Genomic DNA, 26,429 nt, shown 5'->3' on the forward strand with positions numbered 1-26,429 from the left:
AGTCTAAAAGGAGAGCACCACATGAGCAAAACAAACCAGATGTTGCAGTTGTTGTTTCCGTCCTTTTCTTATTTTGAAGAATAAAAGACAAAGTTATGTTAATTCAAAAATGTAACTTCTGATTATTCACAGTATTTATTCGGTTCCTGTTTCCAATTCCCTTACGTCCTATATTCAGAGGGGTTATCTATATGCTAATGTCTCAATGCATCAAACTGAAGGCACAGTCGGATCCAAAACAGAGAACCTCCTTTGTTATCACGGAGGTGGTGGTGGGGATAAAAGAAGTGAGAGTTTTATTGAAGGCTTTAGAACATAAAATAGATGTCTCCTACAATCCCATGTTCCATTTCCTGAACGTACACAGGAATTGGCACAAAGGACACGTCATTTAGATTTCTGATAGGGTAAGTCTGGTCTTTGCACTCCTGCACACCATGTTGAAATGTTCAATTTGTGTCATGAGCCTTCCAGTATCCCCATGCTGCTGTGGATTAGGCATCAGAGATAGCATTGTATCCTCTGTCACAGAAATGCGTGAGATTGTGTGTGTGTGTGTGTGTGTGTGTGTGTGTGTGTGTGTGTGTGTGTGTGTGTGTGTGTGTGTGTGTGTGTGTGTATTGGTGTGGTGGGGGTTGGGTTTATGGGGCATGATTGAGTTAAAAGGCATTCTGTTTTATTGGGTTTATCCTATATTACACAAAAGTGTCCCTTTCCTTTCCTTTCCTTTCCTTCTTAGCTTAATCATGGATGACAAAACCTGCAACTGACCTTTCCTTCTTAGCGCAGTCTGACGATGGTCTCACCTGTTCCTTTTCTTCTACCGTGTATCTCCTCAGTACAGATAAACACTTCGTGTTTCACCTGTCACTTGGATACAGATACACAAAACTCTGACCTATCTTTTTTTCTTTCCTTTCCTTTTCCTTCGCTTCCTCCTGAGAAAGGCCATGCATATGATCCAGATAAAGAACTATTTTCTTTCATTTACTTTTCCTCATTGTTCAAAACAAGAATCACCTGGAAGCAGATTTCCTTTCTTCACATACATTATTCCTTCCTTTTCTTTTCCTTTCCTTTCATTTTCTTTCTTTACCTTCCTCACCTCTATCCCTCTCTTCTTCCATCCTCTCCCTTCCTGCACTTCCAAGCTCAGTTAGAAGATGGCTAAACCTAAACACTTACTCTTCTCCAATCTTCTTCTACTCCCTCCCCTCCCTCCCTCCCTTCCTTCCTTCCTTCCTTCCTTCCTTCCTTCCTTCCTTCCTTCCTTCCTTCCTTCCTTCCTTCCTTCCTTCCTTCCTTTTCTTTAATGTCTTCTCCTTCTCTTTGTGGTTCATCCTGAGGCTGGTAAAACTGCTTGGGCAATTCAGCAATACTTGGAAATCACCTGGATACAGATACACACTAACCAGACCTTCCTGTATTCCTTTCTTTTCCTCAATTCCTCTCCATCTCCTTTCTCTCATTTTCTTTTTCTTTCCATCCCTGCCTACATCCCTCTCTTTTTTCCTCCTTCCCTTTCCTACCTTGCCTTCCTTTCCCCTTTGTGGCTCAATCTGAGGATGGTCAGGCCTGGAAATCACCTGGCTACAGAGAAATACCCCAGAGGAATTTTTGGTGCTTCTGAAGTCAGCAAGGCAAGCGAATGAAAGCCCTCCTCTGTGCCCTCCCACCCACCCCGGGTTGTATAACACTTCTCTAATGGAATCTGACCTTCCCTGCATTCCAGTTTTTGTCGAGTGTTAGCAACAGCAGCAATGGACCCTTTGACTTATACTTGCCCAGTCTCGTTATAGATACACTACAGCCTTCCACCTCACAATATACAAAAGGCTAAATGTGGCAATTCATGGTTTTTCAGGGTAAGACTACTTGAGGTAAATTCATGAATTAGTCGTTTTGAGTAATTTTTTATGAAGAAAAAGACATCTGATTCCAGCTTCTAAAATGTGAATATTTTCTAATTTCTTTAATCCTTTATAATAGTAAATTTAATATCTTTGAGTTGTGGACAAAACAAGACATTTGAGGACGTCAATTTGGGCTTTTGGAAAGACTGATCGAAATTTTTTACCATTTTCTCACTTTTTTTTTAGACCAAACAACTAATCGATTGATCAAGAAAATAATTGACCGATTAATGGAGATCATTAGTCGCAGCCCTACTTGAATTTGCCCTTCATGCAGGGTTCAGTTGAAGTGAATATGATATGTAGCAAATATTTTCAGGACAGAAGTGTAATGTGACTCTACTTTTAGACAGCGCTCTCCATCACCATCATGAAAACACCAAGTGAGGGATTATGTTTCTGAGAAATAGTGAAAGAGCATTGAAGCTGTTCTGGATACTCATGGTTGAGTTCAATTTTTTACCCGTCTGTAACTTTGATCTGAGATGTTGAGAATGTATATTTGATTCCAGCTTTGATTCCTGTGCAGGATATTGTGATATCTGGAGTCATGATAAAGGCAAAAGCTCTAAAAGTCAGACCACTACTGGTGTATTTCGGAGGACATCTGATCCATGTATATCCTGAGGGGTAAATAATGATCTAGTTTGTGTACTGTAATACATCACTGCATATATGACAGCGGTAGATGTGCATGTGTATGAGGTAGTTTTAGATTTTTTTTTAAAGCTATTTTACTTGTTTGTTGACAGCAGAGAGTGATAGAAAAACAAGTGGAGTAGAGGATATGCAGCAAAGTCCTCCCCATAAGTCACAGGTTTTATATTCGGAGATGCCATAAAGGCTAAAGTCTTTTTCTGTAAGAGGAGTTACCTGCTGAAGTTTTTCATTACATAGCATATTATAGTGGTTCATTATATCCTATTACTATGCTGTTTCTGAGATGCAAATGTATTGTTTTAGCACTTTTTCCATAATTCCACAGTGTGATCACTGCAGCTTTATACCGACCATGAGGCAGCGCAATATGATCACAACACAATGATACAATACTCCATTGATGCATGCCTCTCACAGTGCTGAAGCTGCAAGTTTTACTGGGGAAAGAATCCCTGCAGTGTGGGCATATTTTATCCCCCAGGATGTTTAAGTCATGAGACAGATCCTCAGTTCAGACTAGTTGTGCAGTCGTCTTTTTTTCTTTGTGTCTCTTTCTGTCTCTCCCTTTGTTTCCCCTCTTCTCTTTTCCTCTCACAACATTATGTCTTTGCCTCTCATCTCTCTCTCTCTCTCTCTCTCTCTTCCATATATCGAGTGAAGGAATTATAACATTCCATAAATGACAAAACATAAACAGAAATATAACTCCAAATATACAAGGACTTGGAGAGTAAAAGGCCGCAGCTATAGCCACATTATCTGAGCCAAATGCTTATTTGGTGAGGTTCAGAGTTAGGAACATTTCTCTGTTGCTCAAGCAGAAATAATCACATTGGCTGATTTACCTCAGTGGTTGGACCTGTGTGGATGAGTAGTTTTAGATTGCAGCTCTGTAGAAAAGGCAAGATGTAGGAAAAGGCAATATTATGGCACGTTGCAAAAAATAATATCTAGCTGCCAATTAGTGGCAGGTTCCCTTCCTTTTGACAGGTGCATGTTTAAGTATAGGAAAAAAAATCAAAACGTCAAAAACGAAGGCTCAAACTCAATGCATCAGAGACCATCATCCTGACTTTTATGAGTCAATAACTGGATTCGACACGTGCCATAATACATATTGCTCAAGACATTCACGCTTCACAAAAGTCACACTTCGTGTCACAAGTTTATAATGCAGGCTTTTCATTAAAGTTGTGGTCAGTAGACACTTGAGTAATTTCCTCGAACTTTAGAAAGTTCCCTCCAGAGCCACAGAAGACATTATACAACCTTTTCTTTGTTTTCCCTGTGTAGACAGACATTTAGCCTCATCCTCCTTTAATACAAACACAAACAGAATGGTTGGTCAATAATACACTATAAACATTTATAGCCTTTTCAGGTCAAATGTTTGTATGTGGGCATCAAGGTACCTTACATAGCAGTTCTAGCCATATTAGGCTAGGTAGATAGCTTCCAGGGCCATAAATGGTCATGTTTGACTGGAAAGACTTGTCAATGCTATTTTTGTTTTCTTATATCTTGACCAGAGTGCTTTTCTTGCCGGCTGTTAGCTATTAAGCTTGTCCCTGTGGTGGTTAGCCGATCTAGCCAAACACAGACTTAAATTATGTTTAGTCTTTATGATTGGCATTGTGTCCTCTTTTGTTTTGATTTTACAGCCGAACTCTGGTTGTCTATTATTCTTAATTTAGTCAGAAACACATATTATTAGGGTTCCACATGTCTTATAAATGATAGTACTCTTCTGAGGCTACATACAGTATAATGCAGCCCAGTAGTTTTAGTAGTAGTAGTCCAGAGATTTTTATTTTTTGGTACTACAAATAGTAGGCCTGCCTGATCATCTCCTTTGTAAGTGTACCACACGCTACGCATCCTCCCGGAGCGGGGCTACGTCTGCTGCTTAATGGTGCAGAGAGAGGCACCCATGAATAAAACACAACCAAGTGGAAGGAATCGCACTCGCTGGAAGGTGTTCACACGGATCTTGCACAGGAATGTGACATAAAATGATGAGTAGGAAGCTGCAGAGCGAGGCTTTTTCAAGGCCTTCACTATGACTGTAATGCAGATACTCTTCCTCCCACAGTATTCGGTGGGAGGAAGAGTATCTGCATTACAGAGAATGAGAAGAAAAAGACATTAAAGCTCTTTTTTGTTTTCCTGCTATTCTGCGAGTACCTAATGGACGACTTGATCCTTCCCAGGGTACTATTTGCAAAATTAGTTTAGGAGAAACAACACGCTAGTCTCCAGTTTCACGCCTTAGTTCAGGTGCTAACACTTAACTAAATTCAAAACTGTGTTTTTTTCGTCGGTGCTTCAGCTTTTTAGTTTAACTTACAATGAACTTATTAATTATTCAGAGTATACATCATACTGACTTGTCGTGTGTGTAGATGCACAGCTATGCAGCGAGCTAAACAAACTTCCAGTAAAGGTTGAAAACAGGAGTTGGAAGCAACTATGGAGCCGTATTAGACAATACATTCAACGGCAGTGATTACAAATCAGAAAAAGATGACATACCATGAATATACAAAGTATAAAGTACAGATCGAATCACAGTGACGTTACGTTAACACAAAAATCACTTCTGGTCAGACAAATGGCAGTTAATTTTAATTGCGGAGATATGTGTAATCCGCAAACAACAGTCTATTTCTGTTGTCATTTTTTAGCCGTAACTGTAACATTTAAAAATATGTAGTTAAACACGGTGGCCTAACCTATCTGACGTTTCTGCTCGCCAATTACAGCTGAGAACAGCTTCTAAGTCACCAGAATTCCTTAGAAAATAAATAACTTAGCCAACAGGAAATGAACATTTAGTCTACTTAGAATGTCGAGTTGTGCTTCAGAGTGGAATGTCTCGACAACAGCCAGATATAGTATTACCATGCAATTTCGTAAGGTAATGCAAGGCAAGGCAAGGCAATTTTATTTGTATAGCACCTATCAACAACAAAGCAATTCAAAGTGCTTTACATAAGACACTCAAAGGTGCCGATCATTGTTTTTGTGAGCTTTATACTTTTGTTTCTCTATCAGTTTGCTTTTCTGTACAATGCACATTGCGGTATGCAATCCTAGGATTGAGGTAGGCCTACTTGTGCAAAATGTTTCTATTTTCCAGAAAACCAGTGATTTATGATAAACAAATGAAAGACAGGGTGGCTACAGCAGGTTATCCCTTGAGAATTTATCGTTCCCGTTTCTTCTTATTCTGGTTTTAGGTGGCCAGCGATCCAACACTTACCCCTGGACAATTGCTGAGCCCACGGATATTTAATTAGAGCTCATTAAAAGGCCGCCGTGAAAGAAATGTGGCTCCTTGCCACTGCCGCTTAGATACAGGGAGTCTATTTGGCTGAAGTCTGCGATAGGTCTTCATTTCTCTGCCTAATCCACCAAATCTAGCAGACCACTGACAGCTCCTCTTTGTTTGGACCTCATTCAGGTTTGGATTGAAACTCTGGGAGGTGGGCAGGAGGAGTGGAGGGCCCTTATGAGAAACGTGGGGACGCAACAATACCGCTGCTATTGCTGGACCCGATTGTTTGCTTTTCTGAAGTGTCTGCTGGAAAATGGGGCGGTCAGCTTTTTTGACATAAAAGGGATGATTCTTGAGTTCGGCAAATATGCACTACAATTTAGCCTCCAGGTTCAACCATATAGTCTTCATCTCCTATCTGCAGAATGAAGTAGACAATACAGCAATCACCAAGCAGCGAGGCTCACATATCAGTGTCAAGATCTGTAGAGTAATGACAAATATCCTCCCCCCCTTCATTGTTTTTTGTTTTTATTTGTATTATTTTTGACCACAGCTGCTTATCGCATACAGCACACTGGTTCATTTCAGAGTGCAAAACAGACCGTCAACACACGCCCCCCCCTTTCTGTTATTTCACAGCCCTTGCCACCCAAAACCCCTCTTCGTGCTCAAAAGGCCATGACAGTGCTCACAGAGCTAATCCGAGCGTGACACTATTGTAGCTGAATGTGTCCGGATGAGTTTTTCCCGGGATGTGTGCTGAGCTCAAATGGTTTGTGTGTCAGTGGCACAGGAGTCAGGCTCATCCTGGAAACAGGATCATGACAGGGCCCAGAGGTTGATGTCAGGGGGAAAGCTGGGTTTAGACTTATTCCCACACGTCTAGTGATCAATCAAATGGATCGAGACAATTCCTGTGTTCTTGCTAGTGGGGATAATAAGCTTATCTTTTATTTGTTTTTGAAAGGCATAGAGGTTTACAGGTTCCCTGGGAGATTGGTGCAGTTTGTCAGTGATGCTAAACTTGAATTTGATGATGAAAATGTAATTATGTTTTGCAAATATTATAAAAAGGAGGGGGTGACTTTTAAAGAGAACTTCAAGACTTTCGAACAACTAGAGATGACATATTAGATTTCGTGTGAGAAAGCAATTTATGGCAAATTGTGCTTGTTTTTCGTGGCTATTTTTAGGATCCCTTCAAAGTGCTCTCAATATTTATCTTTAGCTCTTTTGCAATCCCCTGCATGAAATCACATACTCTATCTGACAGTAATGGCCTAATCCTTAAATGACTGCTCATAATTAAATTGGCTGGTCGGTCATAAACCATTCAACTCCAAATTAATGTTTGCACATTTGTCTCGGGGCACAAATAATGTGCCTCTCCATTTAATTTGAAAGGGCAAACATATTTATGATATAATATAGATTTTCTTATGTATGAGCAAAGAAAAAAAATCTATTTTGAAGGTCAATCTGCCGTTTTTACATTTTCTGTCCATTAGGGCTGCATGATTAATTGGATTTTTAATTACCATTTCAATTAATGCTGTCAATGATGATTGGCAAAAGCCCAGCACGCCCACGGTTTTATTAGCAGTGATGGAATTGTCAAACACGACATGTTATGTTTTATTCATAATTTGCGACTTCCACACCACTTGCTGTTAATACTTCAGCTGTCAGGAGCAATGACTTCTTTTGACATTTCTCTGACATTTGAATGGAAAGGGAACCAATGTTAGGAAACCAATGGGCTCTCCGAATAATAATTCACATAAAAGCTCAACCACAGAACTCTCACTCAACATGACATAGATAACATAGAATATTAAGATAATAAGAGTGCCAGCTTATGTGATTTTTGTAATGTTTGATGTATTTCTGTCCAACTGGGTGTGCATAAACACAGAATGTCAAGTTTAAAATCTTGCAGTATTCATTTTACACATTCCTTTCCCCCTGCCTGTTACTCATTACATGTTGCATTAATCAGGGTCGGATGTTAGAAGGACAGAGCAGGGATGAGCAAAGTAATGTGTTTGCATGAAAATAAATGAAAAATCAGACCCAAGAATATGGCTCTTCTGGCTGTAAGCTTCAAAACATGACCATGTATCTTATGTCTGCATGGTCAGCAGACTTGACCTATTATCAATTCACACAAAGATACAAACAATTTATTTCCCTTTTTCTGAACAGAATACAAAATGATTTTCCACACAAAAAGAAACATAGAACGGTCTGTATAACTCCTGAAGGAAGTGCGCTCAAGCTAAGCTGTTTCTTATATGTGAATGCATCTAGAATTTTCATTATAAATCAATAAAACCCTCATGTCAATTCTGCTCAAATGCTTCACCAGATATCCAAGTTTATTCTTCATGTTTGTTCTTCTATAAAATATAGAAAATCTAGGTCCCAAGCACTTACAAACCTACAGTACTGTAACTTGTACTAATATACAAAAGACATACTGTAATTTATTATATTTTTAAACAACAAGTAAAGCTCTAAAAAATGAATTCGGAGCTCTTCAGAGGTCTTCCTCCTGCTTGGTGACCGAGGTGCGTCTGAGCACTCACTCGGCCAACTTTGGAAGGCGCCTCTTGCTTGTGGTGTGGCGGCCAAAACTGAATGTCAGCGGCTTGTTTACTTTAGTCCTCTCTTTATTGCTGACTCTCTCGACTTAGTGCCAAACGGTGGCCCTTTGCTACATCACTCGCCTGCTTCCTTTGCATAACATATTTCACACACTGGTGTTCCCATTATAACCCGCCAAAGCCCCAGTGTCATCCCATTGAAGAGTCTAAACACACAGACCATTAGGCTTGTCTGTATTGACACAAGCACATTTTGCACATCTACTCAGAGTGGCCTCGTGGTGTGAGAGACCAGTCCAGTGACACAAACTCACAGGTTTGATCTCTGCAGCACCTATTGTATGACTCCACCCAAAATATATCATTTGCGTAACAAAAGATATATTTGAAAAAACGATTGCTGTATTAATAATAATAATTAGTAGTCTAAAGTGACATCTTCAAATGTCCAAAACCTAAATATGTGTAGTTTATGATTCTATAAAATCCTCACATTGGAGAATCTAGTCACAGACAAATAAAATAATAATAATAATAATAATAATAATAATAATAATAATAATAATAATAATAAAAGATTAGGTGATCATCAAACTTCTTGCTGATGAATTTTCTATAGCTTGTCTATTCGTTAACTAGCCACCTACTTCTTATTGACTTGTGTTCAGTCTCAACAAAAGACAAGCTTATATTGCAGTTTGGCCATACACAGTCTGTGACAACAACATGTCTCTATACTGAGAAGCTCTGTCCCTCAAATCAATCCCAACAGGGTTGACTCAGAAAATACAGTGACCACTGCAACCAGGTAGGCGCTTATGAGATTTATGTGAAAGTTAATTTAGGATATTCTCATTTACCCAAATGTGATTCAACACTACAGTTGTTAAAGCAATTCAAGTATGTTACTGTTACTAAACAGCAAAAGGTTCAGTGCTGAAGAAGAGACTTAAACTCCAGTTCCTCTAATGGCCGCTGGCTTAAAGAAAATGCACTGTACTACAATACAACGTACTTTCAAATACAAAAGAAAGAAAAATGCTTTCACCCATATGTTTGGTGTGGCAAAAAACATTTAATTCTAGGCACTCAAGTGGATAGTGAAAATAAAAAGCATTTAACAAACGCATTATGAAAGTACAACAACGCACACTCGCCTCTATTAGGGTGTTAGGGGACACCAGGAGCACTCCTGTTATCAATCTTTTTCTACTTACAAATACAGTTTTTCCAAAAAGATTTATGGTCCCAGTAGCTATTTTCACTCTTGTTTATGTGTCATGGTGACAATTTAATTCCGAAGTAAAGGCATTTCAGCCTGTGAGAGTGTGAAAATTAGTGTATCGTCATTTGAAGTAGAGGCTTCTTTTGTAACCTTGTAAGCATAAAGCAGTGCTGCTGAAAAGAAGTGTGTGTGCTCAGTCAACTCAAATTAAAAACAGTAACAGAAACAAACAGAAATGAAGATACTAATGTCTCAAGGGAAGCCTTGCATGTTTTCACCAAGGTGGGAGGAAAGTCGACTATAGAGGGAAGCAGACAAAAAGTGATCTTCTCTTACAAATTTGAATTTATTGAAGATGCCAGGGCTACAGGGATATAGTCACTGAGTTTTTAAAGGCCACATCATCTCAGAGTACAATTTTTTAGTTAATACAGGCCACAGTTTTAATGGGGGGAAAGTTTTTACTGTATTGCAAGCTTATTTTTTAGGTAGAATGATAGTTCATTAACCCATAATCACTTTCAACTCTTTGGTGCTACTGCGATCAGGAGTTCAAGTTCAAGTAGCTTTTATTGCCACGTAATCAGTGAAACACGTTTTCATTCAGATGAAGAAATTGCTCTGACATTTAGAGTAATAAGTAGCTCCATTTTCATGTAAAATGTTTGTTTTTCTTTTCTCTATGAACGATTGATCAGACACGACAGTAATTAAATCCACAACAGGCTCACAAAAGCCTTTTGCATAGTGTTCTAAGCACCCAGAATCCCTGAATCATTTAAGGTCTGCAGAGATTACACGCTGTATAAACAAAATTACCAAATCTGCTCACTGTGCGTGTTGAGCTATATGTCGTCTGAAGTGCCTGTTAGGTAAATAAAACCTTTGCACCAATCAAGATGCTACATGGGTGCATTAGAAGTAAATGTTATGTTGCTGTGATGAATTGTGTACTGCAGCACAGAGTAAAAGATCTTTGCAAAAAAAAAAAACTATCAAGACTTTGCTTAGATAGTTCTGGGTGGCATCCTGATGTGCGTGTATTTAGTTTTCTCTCCCTGATATCTAGAGAGCTTTCGGATAGGACACACAGACGAACAGCCCCTAGAAAATATACTTATGCTCTAGTTAAAATAAGAGAAATATATAAAAGAATACTTTTTTAGTAGCTATTTAAAGAATGATTAATACTGTGATCAATTAAAAGGAAGGAACATGTTGAAAAGTCAAAAGATATAAATGCATTCTGTTGAGAGAGAGACACAATATGAACATATTAAAATGTTGTGAAGTTAAAAAATGCATGCAAGTATCCGACTATGTTTAACTCACTGTATTAAACTGTATCAGATTGAGATATTATAGGAATATTATACAGCGCCTGTAATGATAAACTAAGTGAATTAGTGATCCAGAATATTTTTTTTTCAACAAAACCTTAACCTTAAACCTTTTTTATGCAGTCCTGCTGAGTAACTGGCTCATCTCCTGCTGCCTTCCTTAAACATAGTAGACATAATCAAAAAGAACCTTTCACATTTAGCTTCGTTTTTTCGTACGTGGAATTGGAATTAGTTATTACCACAGCATAATGAACACATTTTTATTGTGTGAAAGGTGATGGAGCTCAGTGGTGAACTGCAGTTTTGCAGATAACCCTGGGCCCCTCCCCTTTCAGTGCCATTAACACTGCTTGGCACATACCACCACTGGTCTTTCAGCCAGCATAACTGTGTTGCCTTTACAACATTTTCTTTACATAATGTCTTATAATTATTTCCAGTTGAAAAGTTAGAGTTAATAATATTTTTTGTTTTGTTTTTATATCGTCGTCTTACGATGACTTCACTTTCGTTTTTTGTACTTCCGGTTCCGCCACTTCCTGTTTACAGCAGATGGGCAGGGCATGGGGCACGTTCAATCTCAAAACATTGTGCACCGTTTTGTTACGGTTTACTGGTTAAACAACATGTTTCCTCGGAACGTTGTGAAACGGTGTGCAACGGGCTTTGAGTTGTGTTTTCTCCCGTTTGGTGGGTGTGTCGCAGGGGATACCCAATCTGCAGAGGCGTGTCTGTAAACCCGTGGTAATAAAAAGGCAGAGCGCTTGCGTACACAACAGGGTGTTCAACGCAACCCCGTTTCAGTTTAAAAAAACCTTTTGCTACGTTTTGATCTGGCCCATGTTCTTACCTCAATCTGCTTGCATCCACTGAAAGCATCGTAAAGGCAATGCCGTTAGTTTATTTATTTGACAGTGAACATGTTAGAGACACGAGTGACGATTTTGTTAAAAAGAATGTTTAGTTAGTTAGTTAGTGTTGTCTTTATTTACAGTTTTCACCAGGATGTCAATGAAGAAGTGGGCAGTAAATGGGGGGTCTGTCTTCATTGGCTGCGGTTTAACTTGTTTAAAATCAGAGTTGCAACACACTGTATGAGAACTCTAGAATAACACCAGTTCATACTACCAACCACTACCAACTGGGGAGTAAAGTCAAGAAGTTTTTCACTCAAAACCTCACAGTACAATCAAGAAATATTGTTTTCTATTTTTTCCAGGAGAAGCATTCCAATATTAGTTTGAATTGCAAGATAATCAGAAGAATGTCTGGCATTAGCAGTTGTAACTGTTAAGTCTCATACAGAAAAGAGTACCAGCTACAGAAAATGCCTTTTTCTTTAAAGCAGAGAAGCAAAGAGAAAGACATCCTAGTGTTTGACATGCTGTTTGACTGACAGGGGATCTCTGGGAAGTGCAGTGCAAGAAAGACCACAGCATGCCTACTGAGCAAAACATGGAGAAAAAAAACATCTGGAGTGCCAGTTTAAAACTTCAGATTCTTAATGGAGTCAAACTTAAAAACGTCAGACTGCTATATATAGCAGTTACTGGATGATGACCTCAAGGTAATGACACTAAAGGAAAAATGAGTCTTCATTTTAAATTGCCTTCTGATTTGATCCAAACTCCCTCTGTGCTCTTCTACTGTTGTCTCCCCCTTCACCGAATAACTCACATTCCCCAGGCGCTGCAATGCCTCGTATTATGTAGCATGAGTACAAGCAAAGGCTTGGCAGTGCATGAATAGGGTCAGTTAGATTTCAAACCTCTCCTGATGAAAAGAGCCCTGGCTGCGGTTGGAGACACTGGAGCTGCTCCCGGCAGCTCCACAAAGGCAAGCTTTCAAAAAAGAGAGAAGACGAGGGAAGGGTTAGAGGGTTTTTTCCCCTTTCTTTTACCTCATCTCCCATACAACCAGGGATAGAAGAGATGTTGGGGAGTAGGAGAAAGACAGCAGTGAGTAGACACAAGTGTGAGTGCCAAAAGAGAGGCATAAAGAGAAACAGGCGTTTGGCATATTGCTAGAAAGAAAGGAAGCGATGAAAGGTAATGGTGGAATCAGAAGAAAGAGAAAAAAGCTAAAGGGTTAAAGAGATTCAGAGGTACACTATTAGTGTTTTTCAATGTGGGTAGAGATACTTGTGATGGGCTGAGCCGTGAGCAACCATGACCACTCAAGCAAGGCCGGCATGGCGAAGTTAAAGGTGCCGTTTACCTTCCTTGACATGTTGGAATTGTGCTGGTTTGCAGAAAATGCAGTGGAGCCTGTCTGCAGCTCGTCCAACAGCTCACTGTCCATATTGTGTTCTGTTTGAGGACTAGCACCGCTAACAAAAGTGTCGCTGCCTCAGTGATAAACGCATAGCATTTCCTATAGCTGCTTCACAATAAAAGCCCCCAGCTGTTAACAACGCGCAATATGGTTTGTTAACAAAGAACCATCTGAGAAGCCGTCATTGGAAACTGTCAGGAAAAGGGCAGGCACTTTCAAAAAATACCTTGCAGGGGATTGGATGTACCATCTGTCTATCATGTCCGCCATTGTTGTTTTGAACAAACAGTCACAGCCATCACACCACGCCCGTAGGTGCCAGTAGCTCCTCTCCGGACGCTGATTGGTTCGGTTAGCTGGTAGTTCACATACAAACTCATTACTTGAAGCTTGGCAAGATGGATTTTCTTGTGACTTGTGATCCTGCAATTCTCGCATGACCCCGTGATATCACGAGATATCGTGCTGCCGTGCAACATAACCCCACTGATTCGCCAGTGGAAAACTTTTAATGTGAAAGAGCAGCAGGAAATGTTTGAGATACAGGTAGAAGCTACAAAAGTACGGAGAGTTTCAATTTAGCACAAGAGACAGCTTTATTTTGAAAGAGGACATTGTCTCATGATTAAAGTCCGCCCTACTAATACAAGCACAGCTGATAAGACATATGGGAGGGATGTGTTCAGAAAATGTCTGTAAACAATTGAGAACATGATGAGGAAAGGTTTTGTTTGTTTTCTGCAAAAATATCTGATCTGCGCATACTGACTAGAGCATTATATAACTGTTTTTACGGCACAAATCTATTGATTTATTTATTAGCTCCTACTACGTGAGCCCCACCTCTGCGTAAAGTAGAGTTTTTCCTGCCTGCCTCTACGACATGTAACATTGGACAGCCAATCAGAAACATTATTAGATCTTAGTAGAAGCATGCTGCATGCTTATTAGCTCACTGACACTGATGAGATTTACTCCTTAGGTATTGAATTTGGGAACTGAATGACAAGGCATTTTTCGATCCTCGATACTATGGAGGAAATTCGGTCTTGAACTTGGTATCCAGCCCTACTGACACTCACAACGCATCGTTAATGTTAGATAAAGATTGTGGTCTTGTTTTATACAGTAAAAGTGACTTGAGACATGACATGTTTTTTTACATTCAACCAAAGCCAGATGGGAGTCTGGATGCGGACCCCTGACTCTGGTGTGACAGTTCTGCACTTTGTACACTCTTGTCCACATACTTTTGTGTACTTTTGGTCTGGGGCTGTCTTTCCTTATTTTTGATGGGCACCTTGGTTTCAATTAAGAAAAATCTTAAGCATGTAGATACTTGAGTCAAGAGTGTGTTTCCAAGTTTGGGGAGGCCTCTTTCCTGTTTCAGTATATCAGGTCCAAAGGGAAATGGTTTTCCCAGTTTAGGGGGTAGAAGAGGAAGACAGAGGGGAGTTAAATGGGATGATTGGAGTGGAAGAGAGAGGTAAAAAGAGAGGAGAGTTTATTACAAGAAAGTGGAAGATTAAGCTTCAGAAAGACAGAAAGCGGACTACTGAGTCAAGTATCAGTCTGAGAGTCATTAGCAAAAGTGAGAGTATAGGAGGAGGGGAGGAAAACAGGGTGGGAAAACAAGAAGAGGGTACTGAAAGAGAAAATGGACTAAAAGAGATGAAGGGATGGGAAGGGGAATGGGGAGATCTGGTAAATGGAGCTGGGGAAAGAGAAGCGGAGAGAGAGAGAGATGACAATAGCGAGTGAAAGGAAAAGGGGGAGTGTACGAGAGGGGGGAGAAGGGGTGACGACATGTAAAAGGGAAGAGAGAGAGAGAGCGAGAGCGAGAGAGTGCGGCGAACCAAATGAGAGGGCTGAGTGAGAGCGAGCGATGGGAGAGGCTCCCCTGCATGTCTGAGAAACCCTGCTGTAAAATGCCAGCTCACACAAAAGAACAGGTGTTTGGCGGTTTAAGGTTTCAGGCAGAGGGAGCTGATGGGATAACAGGGATGTTGACGTTCACCAACGACAAAGGAGGGCCTGTTCATGGACGTTATGTTGTTTTAAGGGAAAATGTGCATAAAAGATTAAGGCATTATGAGCCATATGACGATGACAGCTATGAAATGTTATCCACTGGATATCTTGGGCTAGATCTTTATTACACTTTGACAAATCCTCACAAAGAAAGGCCTCGTGTAAGCATACAGAAAGCACAAAAAAGCCTAATTTGGGTCTTCATTTGCTTTTACCAGCTCGAACTCAAAAGTGCAGTTTCTGTCTTGACATTAATCTGTCTTTTACAGGTATTGCTTTCTGTCTAGGTGATAGTTGAATAATCTTTTGGTCCAAGGGGGAATTCAATACTTTGAAAAGTACAACGCCTGAGGGGAACAAATTACTGTTTTAAGTGTCACATGTTGACAGGTTGGAGGCCCGGCCTTCACAGCTCATTTATTGCAGCTCTTTGTCAAATGTTATTATCTATTCGGGAGCCGAGGGCACAGTGTGCTCTTACTTTTCCTGCTGATGTGTGCATTTAGTGTTTGCTTGTGGATTCCTTGCATAATGATAATGTTACAGTATGATACATCAGAGAGTGAGGTTACAGTAAGTGCTTCACTTGATGGGACAATGCCATTGATTTTAAGCGTGCAACACTCTTAGTTGCAAGCTCACGCTCTGCTTTCAACGTTTGCAAACTCACCACAGGCTCCATTACCAAGGTGAATGTTAACCTCATCAAAAACGAAACACACCCATCCAGTAATGACAAAAATGGGCTGCTGGATGATTTTTCTTCATAACGTCTTCAAATTTAGTCTTTTCTTTCCTGCCTTTATGTGTGTCTCCGTTTGTTGGCAGTGACCTGAGACCGATCTTAATGTCAGCGTGCTGAGAAAGGCTACGCTCGGGAAATATGAACTTTGAAATATGATTCATGTTGTTCCAGGTAATGTGACACTGTACGTCATTGTCTATGTTAAGGTAGCAGATTAGACTGAAGTTGCACGATGCATCAGAGTCAGACTCAATTTAATTGCCCTTTACAAAGATCCACCATTTGAAAAATTAGTGACACACACTGTCTCCACCTTACTGACACCTGTGTACATAAAGATAGATGACACATTATAGGTGAAGTACTGTATAGGGACGTTTCCAGTATCATAGAATTCCACCATATCTGTTTAATGAGACAAGATGTTGATAAATGACTGTTGGGTTATGTGTTTTTTGTTGTTTTGATACTTGCTGATATATAGTGTTTTTGAAGAGAACTGACAGCTTGCCCACTTTCATAGAAAGAAATGATGGCACTGCAAAGTAAAAGGCATCTTATGGCTACAATACACAAATCAGTGGCAAATCAGCTTATATTGTTGTGGTGGCCCAGGGTTCAACAGGGTTTTTATTTAGTTCGGGCAAGTAAAATAATTTTTTTACTTTCCCGAACGGACAGTGATTAAATAAAAACCCTATTGAACCCTAAAAATTATTTTACTTGCCCAAAGTAAATTTTTGTCAAAAACTCAAAAAGCATTAAGGGCAACTCAATTCTTGATTGGCCAAGGGCGCATTCAAATAAAATGATTATGATACGATGATGCCCGAATGGGCAAGTGGGTTGGTATATTTACTTGCCCGAAGTGGTGTTCTACTTGCCCTGGGCCATCCAGCAACCCTTATTGTTGAACCCTGTGGCCATTTGAAAACATTAACTGGGTATGTTTATTAACATACTCTTTATTTTCTATTTGAGAGCTGAAATGACAATTACTCTGGAACAATTCTGATAATCGATTGATCATTTAAGTGATTTGTGATTTGTATTAAACATTAACTAATTTGAGCTTCTCAAATGTAGGATTTTCTGTTTTTGTTTTCATTTTATATCACAGTAAAAATAAGAATCAGTGTTTTTTGTTGGTAAAGTCAGTTTGGACCCTTTTGTCTGACATGTCATACATTTAACAGTAAAACTAAAGAAATCACCTATAAAACAGACAATACTGAAAATATTACACAACCATATTAGCCGGTATATATATAAGACAACCACCCTGATTATGAAACAGACCCACATTTTTCAATACCTGTTTTTGGAAAAAGACTTTAAATATAAGAAACGCTTCACACGCAAGTCCTGCTGGGAAAAATACTGTTAGTCCAAGTCTAAGAAAAGAATGAAGTCCTTTTCTTTGAAGCCTCCTCTCTAGTGAAAGTAAAAAAATCCTACATTAAGTGTTTTTTTCAAGTGCATCCAATTCCTAATTCTGTTTATCAGTCACATCAAGATATGATTTAGTCCCCTCTCTATTTCTGCACTAAAGATGCTTTCTACTCTACTCACTCATCAGGAACTTACTTCCTCCGTGGCAACAAAACATGTTACACAAACCGTAAAGTCCTGCAGAACAAACAGGGCTTCTTACCTCCTTTTAGGGCTGACTAACTTTAACAGACACACTACAAACTGACATGAAGAAACTAACTAGCCTTGCAACATTAAAGCAACAAAGAACTAATAAAGCAAAACTCTCAAGTAACAGGAGCCAGAGCATCTGCTGTTGTGAATATGTAAATTTCAACATGGCATCATGACTTTGCGTAAACATACACGCCACTTTCCTAAAGCCAAATGGCGTGTTATCTGCATTTTTTCCACGCATATGTCTACGCTGTATACAGTGGATTTAAACATACACACCACGTGGTGTCTTATCGCGAGAACGTACTGGACTATCGCGAGAACGTCACACGCATGTAAAACAATAAACGGTTGGGTTTAGGAAAAAAACATTGGGGAAGGCTTAAAAAAAAAATTTACAAAAAAAAACAAACCACACACAGGACACGTTCCCGGTTCTCCTGGCTAAAAGTCCTGTGTTTTACCCATCCACCACCCCAGCTAACCCCCCCTCTGCGGACTTATGTCCTTTCATACTACTCGCTACGGCGAAAATTCACACGTAATGTAGGTCGATGGCGGCCGAACGGCGTTGATAAAAACGCTAAAAAGCGATTATGCGTCTTGATAACATGCAAAAACAGCATACGAATTGGCGTGTCATACATACGCCACTTTATGGGATCAGTCTGGTAAATGTCTAGTCCACTAATATAACTAATAATATCCAGAAAAACATACTGTATCTTTCTATATTCAGGTCAAGTCAATATGATAGCATTGTACATGATTAATGGTTATTTTAGTCTGAGTTGATTTACCGGCCTTTTTTTCTTTGACTTTTCTTGACAACCCTCTCTGGACTCAAACTTTACTGGATCGGGTCATAGTACTGACTTAGACTTGACTAAGGGGATGATGTCTGACGTCCAAGTTCAGTTCGTAGGTGGTGCAGTCGGTGTACCCCATGGACTTGAACCCTGCGGTTCGAACTTTCTACCAAATCATGTGGCCTGGCCTAGATACACATGAAATGTTACAGCCCGAGGCTCCTATTTTGTACCATTCTCTGTGAACCATATTTCAGGCTTATTCTCACAAGGGCAAGATATGTCCCTCCCAGGCACATAGCAGTAAAGTGGTGTAGATGGAGGGTACCCAGCAGAGTCGGCTGTCAGGTGCGACAAATTAATGGCAAATCCAACCCGCCGCTGCTGCCAGGAAGGCAGGGGTGGCAGCTGTTCGACAAGAGACTCGCTCTCGCTGCTGCACACATTAATGTGGCATGGAAACTTGTTTCAAGCATCACTGAGACGATGTTTACGAGCTCTGATTTCTCCTGAAAGGTGAAGCATGGATGGAGGGGGAGCAGAGACCAGCTGTCGGTGAAGCCCGGTGGATTTGAGTCAGCAAAGAGGCTCTGCTGTTAATGATTGCTCTCAAGGATGGCTTTCACACCACAGAGGGTGAAAATCCATGGTAACATGTGGCCTAGAGTCAAAAGTATCGTCCCCGAAGGCAGCAAAAATTCATCCTGTTATGTATTTTTGAGTGAAAGAGAGCTCAACTGTGCATGTTCAGCTTTTAGACTTTGATTTAAAATGTGTTTTTGTTGGTTATACTGTCTAAAATGCCTCACAGTTTCAGGGTTTTCCCCCTACTCCTGACGCCAGTCTTATCCCTGTGCTCTCTGACTTTCATTCATCCAACCACAGTTTACAGAGACAAACCACAGAAACAGTGAGCATTGTCGTCATAGGTTCACAGAGTTTGAAATCGTACACAGGCGCCCGCCCCCTTCCTCTGTCTCTGCGCCACTGCCACTGAAATGTGTTTGTCTGATTGCTTCTGAAAGCCTGCACTGACCTGAAAGCAACTTCCAAAATTATAAATAACCCCCCCCTCCCTTCCTTTAATCCAGTGGATGCATGATGGGAAAGTGGCCCCCTCGTTCACACATCCAATCAAAGTCTTTAGAAAGATCAAAGGTGTCTCTGGACACTAATACAAATCTCTAAAGATTAACACCGGATGAAACCACTGTGGAATTTTCAGCAACTCCGAGCAAACCATGAAACCCACTGACAAGAGAAAGGAAAGTCAATGGCAGCAATAGAGCCTGACTTGATGTTGGGCCCATCTAGTGTTAAACTAAATTGCCATATCCGCTTTACATCATTCTGCATTCATGTCTGCAACTCCTGAAACACTTCCTCAATATCAGCAGTCCAACTTTATTCACTTTTCTAAACTACTGTATTATGTATACAGTACATTTGCTTTTGCCTTGTTTTTTTTACAAAGCATCAGTCATCAGTAGGGTTGGGTATCGTTTGGTTTTTTTTCGATTCCGGTGCTAAATCGATACTTTTAAAACGGTGCCGGTGCCTAAACGGTGCCTGAACCGGTACTTTTCAATAAAGTTAAAAAAAAATAAAAAAAAATAAAATAAGGGTAGTAAACAACAGTCAGTGACTTGTTTATTGCTAAGGCCATGGTCAAAATTAAAGATTTAATAATAACGTAATAACTATAACAATAACAATAACTTATTTCACCAGTAAATTGCTGTTGAACCCCAGATGGGAAAAGGGTATTTTACAATTACTGTCAATGCACCACAAGGCTACCAGTTTTAAGTGAATCTGTGTTGTTTAATTCCGACAATGGCAGCTGCAAGTGAACGCACCGTCCGTGTTGTTTAATTCCAACCATATAAACATACTGTATATCTATGAATTGCGACAACGGCAGCTGCTGCGCTGCAGAGCAGACTGTTACATCCCGCTGTAGAAGTCCTCCACAGTGAAATACAGTCACACTTTACACTGTTTAACGTTAGCTGTCAGCATTTTAACCGTGATTAATCCAGCTGCTAGCTAAAGGTAGGCTAACGTTACATGCTGTCAGGTGTAGTGTAAAGTCAGGCACCGAAATGAGGCACCGAAACGTTCGTTCTTATTCGGTCTCGTTACTACCGTTTACGTTGGCACCGGTTCCCTATTGGCACCGAGTTTCAGTACCCAACCCTAGTCCTCAGAAAGGAAATCACTTGAACGCTTCTCTTCTCAATCCAATAGTTTTCCATGAATAATAAAGAAGCAGGACCACTGAACGTAATGAGGTGCACCTGGTCAACATTGATTTTCAGAAGAAATGACTGAAAAACCAATTTTAATTTCTACAAAGTTGCCTCTGCCATAATAGAAACTACAAAACATCAATTATACCTGGTAACACTCACATAATGTTAAGAAACAACCAACAGACTGTGACCATCAAGCTCTAAAGTAATGTTATTGAGACTTTGACAGATATATAATCTACTGGAACAACCCATTGTATACTGCTTACAGAATTTACAAAATTAAAGTAATTGTTGAGAGTGAGAGTTCATGTCTGTATTGAAAAATGCAGCTATACCGCAAGCTTATCTTAGCACAATTAGCTGTTTTCGTATGGAAGGGTAAAAAGAGACACTTGTGCCAAGTAATAGTATGGCACACAACCCTCCGTAAAGCAGCAATGTGTTATTTTAACACTTGTGGTTGGTTGGTTTTTGTATAGATTAAACAAACCAGACATAACATGTTAATTAGTGAGCTTTAGAGTGGTTGGTAGGTAGATTTCATAACATTGGACAGAGCCAGGCTAACTGTTTCCCCTCATTTCCAGTTTTTGCTAAACTAAGCTTACCAGCTGCTTCCAGTAGCTTTACATTTACCGTGTATTATCCATCTTTTTAAGGAGAGCAAATAAGTTTCCAAAATGACGAACTGTATTTTCTTTTAAAGCTTCAAAAAAGTGCTTTGCAGGCAGATCACAACAGCTCACAGTTCTTAAAGAGTTTAATGAACAAACATCATCAAATCAGCTGGTAATAAAACACTGGTGTGCACAGTAGTTAGTGTTCTCCAGGAACATATATATATATACTGTATGAACAACAGTATTTTGTGTTCTTTTCTTTTGTTCTCTACAGGTGTCTTAATCCATTCAAACCACAGCAGGATGTGACCTAGCTAATTTTGGAAACACATCCTCAGCAAATGGATTTCAGGATTGCATGGAAGACTTCCAAAAAATTAAAGCTTTGGTGTAAAATGCTAAAGCTGATTAATTTTTGTTCAGCATCCTCTCTGGACTGCAGAAGTTTAAATGTGCCTGTTTGTGCACTTATTAAGCTCAGTACACACATGCAGCAGTCATTCCCCCTGCAGTGTCCCGTTCTGAGCAATTTCCAAAGGGTCCTAGTGAGAGAGTAGTGCACTCAGTCATCCGTTAAGTGAACACCCAATCGCAGGTCTGAACTGGTGCACCAGCTAAGTTTCAAGTTGTGACAAGCTCAGATGGCTCCCTGACTCTCAGGCCACGGTATTTATTAAAGTCTATTCAGCTCTGTGTCTTGCAAAAATAAACAGAGTGCCAGGCTGCTGGAGAAAGTGCTGACAGTGAGCATACTTCATCCAGGTTGGAAAAGAATGGGGCTGAGCCTTATAGCCCCTAGGATACCGAGCCTGTGGGGGGAAGAGCAAAGCACTACTAACACTGCAGACGGAGCCCTATAGTGGTCCGACTTCTGCTTTCCAGTTGACTTCAGATGCAGTCATTTGCAGAGTGAAATGGTTGTGTTGCTGGAGAGAGAAAGAGCGAGAGGGAATGTGTGTGAGGGGGGGAGTGAAAGGAAGAAAGATTACAAGATAGAAAAAGAGCTGAAGAGCACTGCGCTCTCCTGCCAAAGAGGGTAATGAGGAGAGGCTCTGCAGAGAGAGGAGGGCTACAGAGCGGTTCATTGACATGCTAAATGTCAAAGGTGAAGTAAAAATCTCTTGTTAAGCCTGTGGCTCGCTTTTTTAAGCGCAGTGGTGTAATGATGTGAGCACTTGCATCAAACCTGACTGCTTCTGCCTGTGCTCTGCCACGACACGAGTAAATCCAAGAGGGAATATTGAGTATCAGGAGGAGGGCTGAATGTCTTTCAAAACAAATAGCTAGTCCCTTTTAGCTTTAAAGTTCAAGTTGAAAGAGCTTTCAGACAGCAACAGCCGATATCGCAAGATTAAAGAAAGTGAAGTTGTGTTATTGACGATAACCCCAAAAAAAGACTACTTTCATGACACAAGCATAAGGACGTGTTTCAGTGTGTTTTAGCTCATTGTTGTTTTGGTTTTACTGCCCACAACTTTGCTGTTGGTTCAGTCTCACGGCTCTCATCAACCTTATTTCCAGCCACATCAGCTGTTATTAACAAAAAAGCTCTAAAACCCCTCCGTGTGCTTCCTGGCCAACACTAAACAGCAAACAGACAAAGTATGCAACTAGCTTCTGAACAAAGTGGAGCATTTATCAGCCGAAGAGTCAAATATTTCTCTAAAGAGTTACTCACAATACAGAGCTTAAAATGAAGTGGATATGGGACTTTTGTCAGGCCGCCTGAAACATGACTCCAAACAAATAATGTTGCTCTGCGTCTGCTTGATACGTAAATAAGCAACTTTTTTGCTAACATTTAGGAATATCAACTTTATATACTGTAATATGTCAATGTTGTGTTTGGAACTTGTTCTGCCGCCCCGCAGTGGCCAACAAATAAATTAATGGAACTTTAAGGTTTGTGAAAGAACGTGGTTTCAGTTAAATATTTTCAGAATTTAACCCAGACACGATCTTTCCCTAACCAAAAAACCAGTTGCCTAGACAGATCCATCTTTTTTTACATATGTACATATTTATTTATAAAAAAACATTAATCCAGGCAGAATTATACTTCCTACAAAACATATTTACAAAGGCAAATTAGTTGTACTGTATACAGTACAAGCATGGTGTTCAGGAGAATGGGTTTGTTGTTGTTAGAAAACACATGCAAGTAAGTCAGTTTCTTATGGTTTATTCGTGAAAAACGAAAGATTTTCAGTATACAGGTAGCTCAAAGTACGCTTGCGGCTGCACCTTGGAGCAAACACTTCTGCTGCATCTGCTTTGTTGCGTTCATTCTGGCATATGGTACTTCACACTTGGCATCCGGTGTGTTTGGGGCTGTGGTGAACTCCAAACTAATGTACGCATTTCTTCACTCGCTTCACTGACTGGGTTCCCTCGTCTGGCAGATTTACACAAACATCTGCCTTGCTTTCCCTCGAAAGTGAATGACAGCCAGCAAATGTGCTGCTTTGTCTGCAAAGCATCTTAAGATTCGCTGTTGCTGGTTCAAATTCTGAGCCGGAATCTAAATTAGGTGCTGGAACTGGAGCTTGGCTGCTGCTGCTGGTCTCATCTCGGAAATTATTAAATTGCCTTTGAGCTTAAATTAAATTGCTGTTGAGCTATTGTGCACAACACAACAATTTTACCAGAGACATTAACTTGCACATAAGTTATTTGATTGGCTGCTGGGTTAGGGTTGTGAGTCTTGTGAGGATAACAGGCTGTGAGGAATGATTTACCTGGAGGAATAATCAAAGACTTTGGATCTTGCTCAGATTGTCAGTACAGTATCGAATAAACCATTTATCAAACTTTCTACATTTCAGCCAACTAAATAGTATCCAGTTCAGCCGCAGTTATATTTTTGATGAAACTAAGAAGAGGATAGAAGCTGCGGTTGAGGTCTTGTTGCACGGTGTGTGGGTGAAAGAGCCCTGAGGGAAGAGGATTTACACTGGGGTGGGGGGGACCAGAAGCATCGGAATTCAATTTCAAGATCAAGGGGTGATGACCCCACTTTTAGGGAGAGCCTCAGGAGAAGGGTTTAGAGATTGACTGCCCACACCCGACTCCCACACACTCACACACGTGCATGTACACATCTTGTGGTATCTGAGGAGGGTTAATCACTTCCTGAGACCTTGGGCTGTGGGGCCGGCCTGGGCCAAGATGGTGCTTGAGCATTCCGACCACATCTTTGTCTCTCCGTCTCAATCTATTTCTTATTATGTGTCTTCCTGTCTATCTCTCTCCCTCTTTGCTAACCCTCGAGCCTCGACTCCCATTTCTGTCTTTTACATTCAATGTTTTGTATTCAAGGACTTCAGCCAAAAGATATCAGAGGTCGCTGAATAAGGAAAGCACAGATAGGGAGTTAAATGACCCAGCTAGGCTCAATGCCCCACTGTATTCCTGTACTGTGTTTGTCTTCTTTCTCACTCTCTCTTTCCTCCTCTCCCCAGTGGCCTCCTCCACTCCACTTGTGAATACTGATGCAGGCTGTGTGGGCATGATGGGAAATGTCAATTGGAGACAGGCTGCATGTAGCGGCTGAGGCCTTTGCGGAGCTCACTGTTTGCACTGCCCTCAAGAGGTTCAGCACGACTCTGCAGAGCAACGTCCAGCTACAAGAGCAAAGGTTGGAGTAAGACAGGAAGTGAATAAACTTCCTTTTTAAAATCCTTTTAAACCTATGTTTGGATTGGGCGCCCAGATAGCTCAGTTGGTAGCGCAGGTGCCCATATATAGAGGTTTACTTCTCGACACAGCGGGCCCGGGTTTGACTCCAACCTGTGGCCATTTGCTGCATGTCATTCACCCCTCTCTCCCCCCTTTCCATGTCTGTCTGTCCTGTCAAAAATAAAGGCCAAAAATGGCCAAAAAATAATCTTTAAAAAAAGAATATATATATATATATATATATGTTCTATATATATATGTTCTAGGGGTAGAACTTCAAAAAGCTTTTTGGTTTCATAGCTTTAAAGGAAATTGTTATCTATCAGGTCTATAAAGTCAGTTTGAAATCTGCCTGTTAAACAGAATGTGACCTGCAACATCGGTTGTCTTGTGTGCTGTCTTCCTTTAGTTACATGCTTTCATGTGCCTGATTCATATATTTGTCTCTATATATGTGTCTGTATATACAGTATATATATGTATACATAGCTTTGTAAGAAGTAGCAAAGTGTAAACTAAAGTGCAAAGTCCTTCACTGTTTGTTAATAACGTTGAATACAGCTGAAATTAATGTTGTTTTTTTTAAAGACGTTGGTCTTGGCCAGAGAGACTTTATGTCAGCTTTTTCTTATCAGGTTCTTTTTTTTTTTAAATGACAAAGTAGTATTGATGTTTAACTGACATAGACTTTTAGCAGCCCTGTGAATTATGACTCTAATTTAATAGTATAAGGTGGAACCAACTTGACGTTGTCAAACAACCACAAGGTTTTTATGGAGAAAGAGGTTGGTGCGGATGTATGGCCTTAAGAAACACGAGGCTGCCGTTTGCTTCCCATTTCCTACCAACAGTCAACCTTGGTTGTTGTTTTTGTGCCTAAATCAAACTGAACCTAGGGCTTCGGATCAGAAAATATTTCAAAAGACAATAACAATCACAATTTAATTTGGGGTGTAGATACTGCAATACATGCTGTAAGGATGTTTGTCTGTCTTTTGTCTTGTCTTCTGTTTTGTTTTTAAGTTTTTACAGCAACCTACACAGGGACTCTGGATCAAAACATGCCATTTGGCTAGTCTGGCTCATTTACATCATATATGATGTCAATTAATTCCTGATAAACAACAAAATACAGGAAAGAAACACGAAATTACATACATGCAGAGACAACAAGACATAAAGAAATGACGGAGGAGCCTGTTAAATCATCATGTTTAAAGTAAAAGTTTCTCCAGGCGTTTCCATATGCGTGTCTTTACATTCACTGCAGTAAACAATCAAAACCAGGTCACAGTGCGACCACATATTCAGGGTAATTGTAAAAGAGGAAGAGCATC

General features: G+C 40.2%; 1 pseudogene; it reads right to left on the reverse strand.

Annotated features, from left to right (window-relative positions):
* The window catches only part of LOC114563339 (cathepsin Z-like), a 35,717-nt pseudogene extending 22,389 nt beyond the window's left edge, over positions 1-13,328 (reverse strand).
* Positions 13,329-26,429: the final 13,101 nt, after the last annotated feature.

Source organism: Perca flavescens, chromosome 10, assembly GCF_004354835.1.
Source record: "Perca flavescens isolate YP-PL-M2 chromosome 10, PFLA_1.0, whole genome shotgun sequence".
Lineage (NCBI taxonomy): Eukaryota > Metazoa > Chordata > Actinopteri > Perciformes > Percidae > Perca > Perca flavescens.